The sequence below is a fragment of the Rissa tridactyla genome, chromosome 11 (genome assembly GCF_028500815.1).
Source record: "Rissa tridactyla isolate bRisTri1 chromosome 11, bRisTri1.patW.cur.20221130, whole genome shotgun sequence".
In the NCBI taxonomy this organism is placed as follows: Eukaryota; Metazoa; Chordata; class Aves; order Charadriiformes; family Laridae; genus Rissa; species Rissa tridactyla.
In genome coordinates this window covers 15,436,038-15,452,848 of record NC_071476.1, presented here as the reverse complement: position 1 = coordinate 15,452,848, position 16,811 = coordinate 15,436,038, and the positions used below count along the sequence as shown (strand labels likewise).

General features: G+C 36.7%; 1 protein-coding gene across 1 annotated transcript in view; it reads right to left on the bottom strand.

The window, feature by feature from the left end:
• TENM2 (teneurin transmembrane protein 2) overlaps positions 1-16,811 on the bottom strand; it is a 1,855,021-nt gene that overhangs the window by 1,275,668 nt on the left and 562,542 nt on the right. The gene's annotated exons all lie outside the window — the stretch shown is intronic.

The following is a 16,811-nucleotide window of genomic DNA, read 5'->3' as shown; positions in this document are numbered from 1 at the left end:
CCCATCCAGGAAACAAGCCCTAATTTTATATTATCTCTTCAGCAGGACTCAAATTTCAGGACAGCTGGGCCTTTGTGATCAGGTTACCCTCTTTGCTACTTACGGAAAGAGTGAAAAAATTAAAATTGAGATAAAAGTTGAGTAGAGTTCATTTGAAATTCTAAAAATCTTATACATAAAGAACACCGAAAGAGCCTCTGTTCAGCATTTTCACACAGATGTTCCACAACGTATATGTTCTTATGTTTTAATACAGGTTTTTATGAACTCAGGATTAGTGCTTGAGCTCATTCACAAGTAGAACCTGATGAAACACATGAGGTTGTGCAAGCCTGAAAGTCCTCCTATTCTGCCATGTTCTTCAATTCTGGAACAGAGCTTACTGTTTCCCATGAAAGCCTATGCGTCTCTGGTTCCTTCAGTGAGACAAGTTTGGATACAACCTATCCGTTTTAATCACTGTCTTATTTCAACAACCTGAGTGATTCTACGGTTATCTTAAGAATGTACCGTATGAGAAAGCACAAACAGCTCCCCCAATGACTTTGAGTATCGATTAGATGCATTCCTTCCTTCCATTTGCATCTCCCTCCCAGCCACAGACAGTAAGAGAGGTCTTCTAAAAAGCCAGTTCCACACTGACTTTTTTCCTTTAGCATCAATTACAGTTTAGCATCTGCAGAGAACTGAAGTTGTAGCAATTTATTTTATTTACCGACCAATATTCAGCAAAGCACCAAAGATACAAGTATGCTCAGACAGACTCCTCAGATTTCTAGAATAGAGTTCATAGGTGGGTACAAAGCTCAAATGATGCAGAAGCCTGATACTGGAAATGCTGAAGACTACTCTTTAAAAGGTAAGTTTTAAATTAGCAAAGACAAGTGATAGGTTTAGATGTTCTGAAGAGGAAGAGAAATAGAAAGCCTAACAGAAATAGAATTCACCCAGTCTGAGACTATCCACCAAAGCAAGTTGCCGGTACGCTGTCAGCATTAGCAGCTCAGCTCATGCCAAATACCAAATATGAGGATGAACCACCTAAGAAAGATTTGCAGAAAAATTATCAAGCACATCTACTTAGTAACACTGTGTAGAATAAGATGCCATTCACACAGATTGCAATTAACAAATGGCAATACTAACTGCACCTTATTTCCAAACTTCGGTTTCCATTTCTCAAAACGGCACTGTGTTCTGTCTGTTTAAAGAAAAGAGATACTAGGGAACAATTGTCACAGTGGGTGTATATGCTTAGCTTCATTGTTTACAGTAACAGTCATCTGGTGAGTTTAGAGAAGCTGTACTGATTTATACCAGCTGAAGCTCTGCATCCTCTGGACAGGTTAAAATGAATACAATTGTGTTATTTCAACCAAGACAGACCAGAAATACCCTTGATGGTCTATGCCAATACACACTTACTCAGTTGTATTTGAAAAAGCTTCTCATGCAGTGTCTACCATAACCAATTACTTTTACTGCTTAATTACTCTCAACATGTCAGCATTCAAGTCTATTTGATTATGAAAAGGGTGAAGAAAAGAACCACTGCTGAATTTCAGCTTTTCTTGTTTGTTTTTTAATCATTAGCATGTAGTTTACACGCTACCCAGCTTCTGTTCTGCTTATGTTGTATGGCAGACAGAAGACTAATACAGGTATTTTTGCTGAAACATTTTAAATAAAAGGGGATGAATTACAAGCTTAGTTTTATTTAGTTACCACAGCTTGTGGAGGAGAAGGAAGGCTGCTGAGCTTGTTTGTGAGATCATAAAAAAATGAAATGGTAATAAATAAGCCTATAATCTGTTATTCTCTTTACATAAGATAGTGAAGTCCAGGATGTTCAGTGAGTTGTGAAATATAAAAACCAGCGTATATAATATCAAGAGGGGCTTTTTTTAAGAACAGGGTTTCACTTTTCCGTAACTGTTTATAGTGTATTCATGCGTTCTGGAAGACAAATAAAAGTATATAAAATAGTATGTTATTGTTATGTTACACAACCTTAAAAAAAAAAAAAAGAAAAAAGAAGATGGAAAATAGACTACTTAAGAATTCTGTTGAAATACTTTTCCTGAATGTTAATATATTCATGAATATATATGTAAACAGTCAGATATCATGAACTATTTATAAAATGATAATACTTTAGTAGAGAAATATCATCTTGATTATACTACCATGAAATGCAATCTGATTAATTTATTTACTTAATAACCTCTTTTGGAATTAGGTACTTCAATTACAGTCATTACAATCCAAAACAACAGATAAATAAAAGACTAAATATAATGCACGGGTCCTAAATCAAGCCTGAGTGATAGCAAACCCAAGCTCACACTCCATGAAATACCTGGAAAGATAGTGGTTGGAGATACGCCCTTCAGACCAGAAAGCCTTTGAAGCCCATAAAGAGAGCAAAATCTAACACGGCAATGTAGCAAGAAGCGAATCTCCAAATACCAAGACCAGAAATTCATTCACAAGCTACAGTTGTTGCTGTGAATGTGTTGCTATAGTCACTCAACACACGTTGTGTTTCTATGTTGATCACATCACTGCTTGGTGTGCAGATGAGCATTCAAAGCTTTCTGCTGAGCTTCCACAGCTCTTTAATCTATTATAACTAAAAAACAATGACAAAGAGACCGGTACATTGTGGTACTTGTACCTTAGAGATGTGGTCGCACACTTCACAGACAATACAGCATCATCACTGGACAAACAGAAACTATAGGCTATTTTAGAAGTTGGGTGCAGCTCCAGGAAAATATGACAACATACTCTTTGTTCACTAATCTACATAAAGGAAAGATTGTTTTCAATGTTGTGGAATATGCAGAATCTGAACTGAATGCAATTAAAAAATGGAAACAGGGATTTTCAGCTAACTCGCGTATCTGCATTTCAGAGTTCCCATCTTTGAGTGGATTATCAGTCAGAGCTGGGCAAGGAGACCCTCCTTCTGGATGAAAAAAAAAAATTCCACAAAATACTGGAGATTTTAAAGCACTGTTGGGGCAGATAATCTTATCTCTAATATCCCATCTGTTTCACAGAAGACAAACTCTCTAGCAGCCTATACTATTAATATACTGTTTGCATTGTGGTGAATTACACTTAAAAGTTTCACATATTGAAAGACGTGGAAGAAAACATGGTTTTTACTTCTGCATTATGTATTATAATCATAGACTAATGGGAATAAAGAGAGATTTCAGACTTTTTTTTAAAAAGTTTAATAATTAAAAAAATATCCTCCTATCTTACCATTATTTTTAACATGAGACAAATGAAGATTGTAGACTGAAGCTACAAAGCCAAAACTCATTACAACATATTTTCACACTTGAGCACGCTTTCAGCTTGGTGGTAGCAATTTGTACAAAATCTCCTATTCACTAACTAAACTGTGCTTCACTAAATCTTGTTAAAGGAATAATGGGTCACAGTTCTAGGCATTTGAAGTAATCAAACTTCTGATAAATTTCATATGCAGAGTATCTGATTATTTCCAAACTGGTTTGTTAGGTTTTGGGTTGTGTTTTTTTTTCCCCTGGTTTCTTTTTGTTGCGGGGGGGGGGTGGGGGTGGGGGTTGTGCGCGCACGCACATCCAAACAATGTATGAAATGTCAGTAAATGAAAAGCCTTGCGTTTCTTTAAATAGCTTTCAGGAAAATAAAAGAAAAAGGCTTCTTGTTAATATCCAGTCAGTGTTTGGATATTTTTGATAAAAGACCATCAGATATCCCACAGTCTAAACCTCTTATGGTTCACTATTGCTTTTTATGATTGAAAACCACAACAACAAAACAGACAAGATGCATAACTACAGTAACATACACATACCATGCACTCATCACAGGTACAAGGAAACTCTCCCTGAACAACTGCCACACAGACTTTCATTCTGCCTCCCCTCTGTGGTAAAATATAAAATAATAAAAAAAGTTCAACAGCATTCTTGAAATAAAGCTACACTATACATCACTATAGTTGCCAAATTAACCCGATTTAGATAGACACAAAATAAATGAGTGGATAAGTGAAAGGGCAAGAGACAATGGGCACAAACTGAAATACAAGAAATTCCATTTAAACTCAAGAAATAATTGGGATTCTTTTTGGTTTTTTTGAAATTAAAACAAGGATGGAGTATCTTCTAAAAAAACTCAAACCACAACGATTCAAATACGCTCCAGGACACCTCTATATACAGACTCCTTAGAGGTTACTCCACAATTCCGTATGACAAAGGAAGACGAATTCCACAAGTCATGCTCAAAGCTTGTAAAGTACACAGGGATTCTGTCCTTTAACAGAGGGCCTCAGAGTCAGACAAACGTACCAAAAATCCTTAGAGAAATATCTGTCACAGTACTTTTGGGAAACAGATCTGTTACTGAAAGGATTAGACACCTTGTAAATCTACGCTTTGTGCCGCATTCTGCTACCACAGTGCTGATAACACATACTATACCATAATAATCAAAGACAATAAAGAAAAAGAAACAAAGCTTATAATTAACAGAGATATTCAGTGACTGAACATCAGAATTTCCTTTTTTTTTTTTTCAGTTTTGAACAAAAATAAATTTTCATGCATATCATATTGTTCATTGATATATCTAAGTGCATAAGTGAATACAGTTCAGTTTCTGGGATGGATGTAGGTTTTGGGTGGGGTTTGTTTTGTTTCAGGGTTTTTTGTTTGTTTTTTTTTTTAATACAGAAAATACAGAAGATCTGTCACAGGTTTTGAGTCCTTACTACGTGGTCTCTGGCCTTCAACTCAAAACAGGGGAAGGATATTCCTGATGCTAGGACTTAAACTCTGAAGCAAAATTTTCAGGTGACCTGGAAGATGCGCAACTCCATCTGTGCCGACTGACATGATAGAAATGATCTCTACAGAATTTATGGCATTATGTATCTGAAGTACTCTTCTACAAAGATGATATCACTCAAAAACACTCTACATGTCAAGTACATACTACAGATTTTGAAAGTTAAAAGATAAGTTGTTATTATTATTATGTCCCTGATAAGCACAGTACCTTTTTCTCCAAGTATTGGTTCAAAATGGCCTGCCAGACTGTGATTATTAGTTTCATAGTCGCATTTAATCAAGTACAAGAAGAAAGTCTTTGTGAGTTTGGCAATGAATATTAAGCAATGTTCTGGGAAACAGGGGACATGGAAGATGAATGTCCACTTATTGGTGAGAAATAACAACAACAAAACCCCATGAAATACAATATAGGAACGGATGATCTGTAAAAGGATGAACGATATAAAATAAATACTGTAGCAACTACTGAGATTGTTACTACCAAGCGTTAATAATATATTCCCTAGGATGGCCTGCTCCAGCCTGCTCCAGATTTTACCTTTAGCCAAGAAAATGCAACCAAGAGTTTATACATAACACTGTATGTAAATGCTTTCTTACAACAGAGTAGGTGCCTGTAACACAGGGTAATCTAGAGAGATCCCCAATTAATGAGACTCACACATTTTGTAAGATAAAAGACTAATATTATGTTGTGATGTAGCGTGATGTGCTTGTCTTCTGTATTTCTCCTTAATTTAAAAAAAAAAAAAATGCAGTTCAGTATGATTCTTGGACTGTACCTCAATCTGACTGTCAGTACTCTAATGGTACTTAATACACTTTTCCACTTAAAGTCAGAAATGTGCTGAAGCACTTAGCTGAACCAGGGCCAATATACAATAATCAATAACAGGTCTTCTCATCAGTACAGTCCATTAATAAAAGAGTACCAAAGTAGAATGGTAAGTATATTACCCTGCTGCTGTACGTTATTAGCAGATTTGAGTCACAGAAAGACTGTTGGAAAATGAAACAGAATAAATATGGCTATAGAACAGACACATACCAGAGGAGAAAACACCACAGGCCACCTGCCAGAAAGTATTCCTTCTCTTTAAACACTTTGCCATTCTGGATAAAACTCCATGGCATGGACATTCTATTAACTATTTCTTCAAAATGTTCTTGTCACGACCACACCATTAAGTAAAGAGGTATACGTAAGAAGACTTATTTTTAAATACAAAGTAGATATTCATGAGGTTTTATTCCAAGGTAGTGAAAAAGATTTAGCTGATGTCTCAAATATTCTTAGAGAGAATATAGCTCCAATAATACATTTGGAAACTGTGCTGATGGCTCCTGAATTTATAATTTAGGGCAAGATTTTTTAAAAGAAAGCTAGATATCCAATTCAAAAGAAACACTGGAATATCCTAGTAATAACATTTTGCATAAAAAAATCCTAACCTTTCAAAAAGGAGATTTAAAAATCCTACCTTTCAAAAAGGAGACTGCAGTTGCAGATTTTAATGCCAGAGATTAACTGCTTAAAACATTTCTAAGGTTCATTCACACCAGCCAAACTGGTGAATGCTTTAAGTGTAACTTTCAGAGAAAACAAACATATTTCCACTGTTAAAAAGAACTAACATTACTTATAACGAAATTTAACAGACGAAAGACTCCAGTAAATTTTGTTTAAAGTGTTGTCCCAGATTTAATAGTAAATTCTCACAAGAACCATTTTTAGAAAGTCAGAAACATGACAGGACAACAGGGCAATAGAGTGTGCCTAATTCATTCCAATTCACAGAGTAATGCATTTCTATTCACACAGTGATGCATTCTGGTTTCCAACATGAGAATCCAATCTACTTGATGTTTAGTAGAGTTGAAACAAAATCACAGCAGCAGAAAACTGACATTGTCTATTTTGCTAAATAGAGAAGTACTTTAAAAATGGCTTTTCTCTATTCTTAAACAGTTTGGGGCTTTATTTATCAAAACACATATTATGACAGTATATCTAAACTATTCACAAGAAATATCAATATTCAGCTGTATCTCTCTTCTGTTTGACAACTATAGTTTAGTTTGTTATACACTTACACCTTGGAAAGCTATTACTCTGTGACATCTGTGAACTTGTCACTGAGATTTATTGTTTTAGTTTTGTTTCTTTTGAGAATTTTAATACATACCTGTTTGTTGTGATGTGTACAGGCTAATCAATATTCATATTAAAAAACCCAAACAAAATATAGTGGGTTAATTTGAATTGTAAGGAGATGAACTGAGGAAGCGATGTTTCTTTTTTCTAAATGGTGTTTCTAGATCTCTGTATTTTCTTACAGCAATGTTAGATTAAATACAAGGGCTAACGTAAAGCAATTCTAAGGAAATACGTTGTCTTATTTATTTATTCATTTCATAGAATCATTGAATGGTTTGGATTGGAAGGGATCTCTCCTGTACTGGAAGTTAGAAGTCAACTTCTATGTAAAGAAAGATAAATGTTTGTCATTTGCCTACACTATCATAATTTGCTCATTAGATAATTGTGCATACAAACCAATTTCATTCTTAAGTAAACCCAGCTCAGCCCCAATAACATACCATTTACATAGCAATCCATCCAGAATATCTTGCAATTAGAACACTGAGCTTGCTCGATTTTAAACTATCCTATCTTGGGTCACAGAAGTGACTGAAACACTGAAATTCACCTTGAATATTACTACATTACTAGCCCTTTTTATGACCTGACATTTTAACAGTACAATCTAAATGCTATCAGTAAGTATTAGTGAAAGTGTATCCTTGATCTGCACTTATTTTAGTTCACTAAAGGTCCCATTTGTTTTTATTGAGGTTAATGGATCTGTATTCACAGATCCATTAACCTCAGAAATTTTAAATGTTAAATCAGCAGCTTTAAATAAATGTTAACATGAGGCAGCAATTACCGATACCGTAATACCAACTGGAGGGCAAAGTTTGGAGCATGGACTCCTGAGAATATGTTAAGCAACCCAAACTCCTTTATTAGTAAGATTAAAAAAAAAAAAACAATACAAAGATGAATATTCTCTAGAGCTACAAGCAATAAAAGCCTATTTCCTGGAACGAAAAGAACCACACAGCATTTAACTGAAGGCTTACATATCTGCTAATTAATCTGTTATTTTTGCTTTGACCAATTGTCTTAATGTAAAAACTGCATCTGCAAAGTGATGATTTACACACTTACCCTGTGGGTATTATTACTTTTGAAATTAACATGTCACAAGTAGCACTTATGAAAGTTTGTTATCCCCAAAATGGTGATTATATAGTGTTTGAATAGCTTGACATTCAGAATCAGAGTTTATTGTAGACCAGCTATTTAATAACCATGACAATTGCTATAGGGAAGAACTGCTCTCAGGGAAGTCAGTAGGAGCTTTATTATCAGTAAGGAAAATGCTGTGCAGCTCGGTTAGCTGTAAGACAGGCTCCTGAACAGTGATCCGAGAACATCCCATCACAGATTCCCCCTGCCCTCAGCAGCAAGAGAGAAGCGAGCTGCCACAAAATACACACTTATGATTAAATGGGGGTATTTTAAATCTAATGACAAGGTAGTCTTTAAAGGAATACACCTGCTTTTTAGTTACTGGAAATCTCATCTTTTCTGCTACCAGGCTGTGTTGACTTGATAATAAACCCAAAGAGACCAATGGCTTTTCCTAGAGACACATATTGAGTCAACAGGTTTTTTTTTCAGATTAGTTTTGTGCAACCTGCTGAATTGCGGTTATAATAATCATGGTCAATGGGCCAGAGCCCCAGTAGTAGACCCACAGACTATCTTCAGTCCTCATGAAGGAGGACAAACACATATGCAGACAGGGTAAGGACTGACCAAAGCTATTTTATGTGGGAATTGCAGACAATGCCACTAAGCAGACACTTGGAGGACCATGGATATGTCTGCCCTTTATTGCCATAGATTGAATTTGTATTTACAGTTATTGCAACTGCTTCAAGTGTGCCCTGTTTTTTAAAATGCTGGTTCCATCCAAACTGTCATGCCTTAGAAATAGGAAACATAATGAGCTCTGATGTTTGCTCATCCTAACTTTATGGGACCCCTGTTTGTCAATCGACTGTCAAAATTGACAGTGGATTGGAAAAAAGGCTCTTTTAGATTCTTGCCTGTCTGAAATTCCGATTACACTAAGTTAAGTCTATTGTAATTCCACTCTATTTATTACATTGCTAACAACTTGTCACCTCAGGGATAATAGTATCTGCAGAGCTTAGAACAGGTTTTTTTCTACTCCATTTTAAATAAAGTAGCCTCAGCTTCAAGATCAAATCAACGTACAACATCAAAAAATAGGATATACTTTAAACAGTCTCTCAGACCTCGCTGTGAGTGAGATGTTAAGCTCATAACTTATTATTCAATAACAAAGACATCTACTACAACAGATAACGTAAAGAGCAGAATTTCTAACGTACTGGAAGAGAAACACATTAACAGGCCAAACCAAATGTTTACCAGGTTAACGTACTTTTATGAACTGCAAATGGTTACAAACATAAAAAGGAGTAAAGAGGAACTAATTAACAAATAGCATCTCCACATTCTTCTATTGTATCTAGCACAATCATCAACCTGCCTTCTAACATCATCTATCAGCATGCAGGACTATCACTTCAGATCGAGTTTGCTTTCATTCCTGAAAATGGGGAGAGTGGTACTTGTGCATGTTCAGATGAGGAGAATGTTTCCAGGCAAATTCTTGTGATAGAAACTTCTGTCTGGTCTCATAGGTTTGTGCTGGACCCCTCTGCCATTCTGCCTACGTAGCAAGTGTTTTGTCTCATGCCAGTTTTCTATCATTTCACATCCCAGTCAATCAGGCCAACAGCATTTTGCATTATATCATCAGTTCTTAAGATTTGTTTCTTTTAGTGAGTTACCCTTTCAAAGCTGCCCAATAGACTGTGGTCTCCCACAGCGAAAACTTTTGATTTTATTATACAGTATCAGGCACGGGATTGGCCTAATAAAAATGGTACACAACCCTCTTGACAACATTGCACAACCCTGTACAGTAGGTCATACCAGGACAGTAAATTAATTACTTTTGTGAGCTTCCAGGTCTATGACAAACATCCAGCTAAACAAAGAGTATGAACACAGACTAAAGACACTTGTTAGCTTGGTACATATCCTTTGAAGCAAATATTTATCAGTCCCTATAAAGAACACAACAAAGTTATTAAAAAACATAAAATAAGCCTCCTTTCCACTTTAATCTTACAGAAATCAGGCACAGCCATAGTACTTTTCTGAGAACAAGGGCTGCTTTCTGCTAGAAGCTCAGGGGCTAACTTCAGTACAGAACAGGCAGGGGAGGAAGAGACACTTGCTGTTTTTCAACGTTTTCCATTAGCTGGCCATAGAGAGGAACCTTTCCAATTTTCACTATTTATTAAACAATGTCTGCATAGAGGAAAACATCCATTTAAGAAGTGTTTTCTCTATTGGAGAAAAAAAATAGCAAACCACAACACAACTCGTTGTTTGCTTGCTAACAACTTCGACACCATTTCCCACAGCATTCTCCTGAAGAAACCAGCTGCGTATGGCTTGAATAAGCATATGCTTTGCTGGGTTAAAAAACGTCTGGATAGCCAGGCCCAAAGAGTTGTGCTGAATGGAGTTAAATCCATGTTGTGGTTTTGGCCAGATTGGCCAATCAGAACGACAGATGGCCCCCCTCCCCTGCTCTCCTCAGAGAGGAAAGGAAGAGATAAGAGGATTTACGAGTTTAGAAAAAGAACTAAACTACTTTAATGAAAATAATAATAAATGAGAAAATAGTAAATAATAATAGAATAATAAAAATTAAAGAAAAAAGTATACAATATATACAAAACCGTATCCAGCTCCCAGGATGACGATCGTGTCACCAGCAGACACAGGGAAAGTCCCAGACTGGAGTCAGCGAGGGACAGGAGCTGAATTCCGGAACTAGGGTCAGGAATGCTCGGATCGGGATCAAAGGCAGATGAACAGAAACGGTCCTCCCCAGACGTTGGCCATTGAAGAAAAAATGAGCCAGAGCAGCCTTGTCCTTTTGACCCCTCAGCTTTTATACTGAGTGTGATGCATATGGGATGGAATACCCTGTTGGTCAGTTTTGGGTCACCTGTCCCATCTGCTCCTCCCTGCAGGTGGGACCCCTCTACGCTTCTCCGCTTCCGACCCTCTAATGGGGCAAACAGCAAAGTTAGCTGACCTTGGTTGTTATAGCAATAACTATAAGCAAGAGGCTCTGTGCATACCGTTCCTTGGTATAACCAGGTCTTACCATCCTGAGAGTGAACAGTTTCTGAACAATACGCTGTTAATTTCAGACTTTGGTCAGTTAGAAGAGGCCCAGCTAAAAAGTAAAATTACAAACCAGAAAATTGGTTCTGTTTTACCTCAAACCAGGACAATCCAGTTGGTGGCCAGTTACAATTGGTGTTCCCCAGGGCTCAGTATTAGGGCCCATTCTCTATTAATATCTTTATCAACAACCTGGATGCGGGGATCAAGTGTACCTTCAATAAGTTTGCAGACAACACCAAGTTAGGCAGGAGTGTCATCTGCTTGAGGGCAGAAAGGATCTGCAGAGGAATCTGGACAGGCTGTATCAATGGGCCAAGGCCAATGGTGTGAGGTTCAACAAGGCCAAGGGCCAGGTCTTGCACTTGGCCTCAACAGCAGTTGGTTGTTGCTGATCTTAAAGTTCTCTTCCAACCAAAATGATTCTATGATTCTAACAGTCTACTGTGTGGACATTCACTGCATGCCTCCGTAAGAGTGCACACCTACAGGCTCATCATACTGCCTTATATATTTACTAGCCTTTCTTAAGGCTCAGTAAAATCCCTGTAATTTCATATTTAAAAACACAACTATTAATAATAAAAAATAAAGTTAAAACCTTTTAATCTTATCAAAGTCTCATTAAATTAAGAAAGTATTTATCAGGTAGGACCATTCTCCCAAACATCAGCAAAATCTACAACTCAACTCAATGTTCATGATTTAACTTGCAACTTGACTAAGCGCAGGTGGTTATCTGACACTTCTCTTGATCTGTTCCCTCAAGGTGCATGCTCTGCTGTCATATAATTCCTTACCATTAATCCCTAACCCTGAAAGAACATTTGTTTACTTTACCAAACAAGGCAACAGCTACAAAACAAATATGCAGATTGCAGAGGAATACTTTAAGACGTACTTTTTGTCATACTAAAATAGACAGCCAGAATGATACCTTTCATGAATTTATCTAACCTAGAAGCTTCTGAACCATGTGCACATTTTATTATAAAGCTAGTTAACAAATAATGAAAATTATAAGTGTCACTATGAGAAAGAAACAAAGAAATAAGCAAGTCACTCATAACTTCTCTAGAAGAATATATGCCCAAAGCTTCACATAAAAGAACACAGCGTAGCTGCGTTTGTGCCTACATCCCTAAAAGGATAACATGATCAGTCTGTAGTCCTCAGAGCCGAGAAAAGCTACAAAGTCATTTCAGAATACATTTTATTTAGGTAACCCTTTTCCACAATAAACACTGAAACTCATGATTCACTTCAACACATATTTGTGACCAATACTGACATAAAATTACGGCTCATAAAATATTCCCACTATAGTCTTTAGGCATTTATCTAAATACCCATCTGGCACAGACGGAAACTGGAGCCACTCTCAGCTGAAACTATTTATCATCAAACTATGTACAAATATGCATGCTGGAGTAGTCTATATATTGAAACCAGTACTAATAGTAAACTGAACATATCTGATGTCAAACCAGTGCCTGGTATGCATAATGGAGAAAACAGTTCAAGGGAAAGAAAAAAGTCTGTATGCAAGAAATTACTTCAATCCCCTTTGCACCTCCTTTCCAACCCCGGAACAGAGTAACACTTCTGTGATAATGAACAAACCAAGTAAACCAATCTAACACAAAACCACTTGCTGTTCAACATTATCTGTAATTAAACTGGAATGGGAATATGTACCTTCACACAACTCCCCCTTATTTTTCTCCATCCCAATCAACTAAAGCACAGTGCTAAAGTCATTCTGTGACTGGGGATCTTCACATTGACACATAGAAATCCTAATTAGATGCTGTAAAATAGGTGCAGTTGCTACCTAGTCCTTTTACATGATTTGGAAGAAACTCACGTTACACAAAGAAAGAGAGAGATGCTCTGAAGTTAACTTTTACACCATTCAACACCACTATTACCAAACATTAAATATAATGCGACTGTTTGTTATTCAGTACCTACTGTACTTCATACGATTAGTTGCAGAGCAAAGGGAAATCGTGTTCTATGATACCACTGCAGACCTCCCTTCTTACGAAGGGCATAGAATAAAACGCTGCCCCCAATAAAAACAACCTGATCTGGCAACAGTTTCACAGTCATGCAGCACACCACTGCTATTTTACTCTCTTGAAAGTAGAGTGGATGTCTGAGAAGGCTAACATCTACTCATTCAGTGACGTGATTTTTATGCTAGTTTTCAGGTGGTATTTATGTCTGTTGAAGCACACTGAGTATCTACTGTATTAAGAGGTCTTGAGAAATACACTTCATGGCAAGCAAGAGAGGATGGAGATTATATGCTTTGTGGACTGTAACATGTACTGAGGAAAATACGGGCAAAGAATTACAAGAGTCAGACTTTCAAATATTAAACAAAAAAATAGGAAGCATGAAATGTCAAAATAAGAATGTAAAATTACAATGAAATCCTAACATAAAATACAATATTTTTCAGAGCAGTCCTCTTTTTACTTGTAGCAAAAGAGTAACAAAAAATTCACCTAGTTTCACATATAGGTAATCACAAGTTTCTGATTATTTTTGTTCAGAATTACTACCACCACTGGCTCTGAATCTCATACATACACTGAAAACCGTAATTTGTAATGGATTCAACTTTCATTTTTCAGAGAGGTCAGGAAGAGAAGAAACAGAATTCCAGCTTGCAGGCAAGTGACAAAGTCTCCCATATCACCTCACTACAGACAGACTCCTAGTTCAATAAGCCACAGGCCCTTCATTACCAAGTTCTGCTATTTTAGGCTGTGGGTACACCAGGAAAATCAAGAGCGTTCCCATCCACCACTGCCTCATTGCAACACCTTTCATCTCAACAGAGCTTGGGAGAGGTCTATTTTACCATCTCCAAGAAAATGTAGCTACAAACAACTTTTCAAGCTCTGTGAACTCTTAACAGCAAAGCTCTTGAAATGGAGGGTCTTGAAGGGCCTTCCCCATCTTCAGCAGGTCATTTTCAGAAACTGTCCCTACCCCTCAAATGCGAAATCTTGTGTTCTCTGCTGATGCAAGGAATAGGTGTAAGCTTATGTCGGATAGAGAGGCTACGTGGACTAAGTTCACGCAATGGTATGGACCCTGTTTATAATATATACACATCTCCTGATTATCAACATTACCCCAATTATGCACACATGTGCATATAAACATATGCATATACTAACACACACAATATACATACATAATGTTTACTAGCTTTACTCATGATACATTAGAAAAATATTTTTTTGCATAGTAAACTAAGTAGTTGGATATTTATGGACTTACATTAGGTCAGGTTTTACTACAAAAATCAGTTAGACATACAAGTATATTTAAATAGATACATTCCAAAAGTTTCTGATCACATTGGGGATTAGGAAATAATAGCACACAAGCCTAAACTGAATGGAAAAGAAAGCACAGAAACTGATTCCATTTGAGGAAGACAAGGAAAAAGACAAAAGCCTTATTGCCAATATTTTGCTACAGCCATTTTTTCCAGTCCATATGTAAACCGGATAATCTTTTCAACTCTAGACATCCATCTAATAAAACCATTCAGCTGTGATGCTCTAATTCATAGACCTAGACAAGTTTGGTAGATGTGGTGCTCCATTGCAACTTAATAGGTAATTGGTAGAAAGGATGTTCTCTACTTTCTCTCTCTGATAGTGTTAAACATGTATTGACAGGACACCTCTCTGCTGCTCAACGTTTGGCACTTGGAAGAAGTTCAGTTAACCAACCTTTCATCTGTCTGTCCACATAAGATACAGCTTTACTTTCCTATGGCTAATTGCTAAGCCAGAGTACGTACTTACTCTGCAATTCTAAAGCCTGGCCATTCACTTGGGAGCATTAAGTACATACGCTGCTGCGAAGAGCTGGTAGAGATAACCTGAACAACATTTCACACCAGCTTCTTGTCCTCTCCCTCTGGAAGTTTTTGGCCATGCAGGCTAGAACAAGGAGTGTGCCTAATTTACAGGACTCCCTGCACACCTGCACTCAGCAAAGTTAACATACCGTATTCAATCATGAAAGCATGGGGTTACTATCTTTCCTAGCATGAATTAGATTTAGAAACATTCATGTTTTATATAAGGATAAAAGCCGATTCATACTTGTAAGCCAATTAAAACGTTGTTTCAGTGCTCAGAGGTTAATGTGGCTGGGAGCTTAGAAGTGGATACTTCTTCTAGTAGAAATAATGAGTGTATGGCAGACAAAGAATTAATAAATTATCTTAATCTGTCTTTGTTTACAAATATACAATCCCTGCAGATGGTTTTGAACAGAAAGGGGTTTTAGTAGCATAATTCAAGCATACACAACGTGATTAGCAGCCAAAACTTCAATCAGCAGTTTCTTCTTGGACAATTCCCTACGTGTCTTTGTTCCTGCAGAGAGCAGATCATTCTCTGAACAGCTCCATTTATATTGCTCTCTATCATTTTGCTCAGAGCTCCAAAATAGCTAAAAAGCATTTCTCAATCACATTAAAGATAAATTTTAAGTTTTCTCCAATGCCATGTTTGCTTTACAAAGGAGGAGCAGTAGAGGTTTTCTAGTTTCAAATGTAGTTTAGCTAACTTACACGGTAGGGAGCAGTCTCCTTCAAGTACCAGTATCTGAAAACAACTAACTAAATATGGTTCATTTCTACTTAAGAAATAGACTCAGTAAGTGTTCCTAGCAATGTAGCTCTGGACGAAAAGCAATCCTGAAAACTTGAGCAAAATTACTTCCTGAAGTGCAGAAATCAGAGGATAAACAGAAGAAATTCAGTATCTTAATACTAATGAAAATAATATGGTGCTATTGTAATACTTGAATTAAAGGGTTTGTACTGCATTGGCTTCAATTATAGAAGCCACCAGAGTTTTCAAGGCTGAGAGTTGCTCAAATTAGAAATGTGATTTCAGGAGCTACGGTGAGCACAAATTAGATGTCTAGAATTGTCCTGAACAAAAAAAAACAAACTAGAAGGATCCTTTCACTGCTCCTTTTATACCTAAAATAGATCAGGCCACCTTCACCCAGATGTGGCAAAAACAAAGAGGGCAACGCAAAAAAGTTTTAAAAAGCAGAAAGACCCATTCATCTACTGTGCAAGCATATGTAAAAAAGATGAACTCTGACTAGAGAAGTAACAATTTTATTTTCCTCCTCCTTAAAGGAAAATCCACCCAAAGCACACCCAAAAAAATTAACAGTCTTGCTATACATCATATTGGTATTACTTAGATTTTTTTTCCATTACTGACATCACAAGTCACAAGTATTTTACAGTAATACCAAGTTCAGAACATCACCGAACTACACCCTTCGGGAAAATGCAGTAAAAAATACTCTCTGCTCCTGTAAGCATATACTCCAAATAAACAAGCCAGGAAGTTAAAGAACAGAAAATTCCACTTTGTATTTTGAAATTTAAATTGGTAGATAAATGTTAGAGTTCACACCAAAAGGTGGTAACAGAGGCCAAAATGTACCTCAACCTTCACTGTACCTTAAAATGTAGTTTTTCAAGGGAAGAAAATTGTGAAAATAAAGAACAGCTT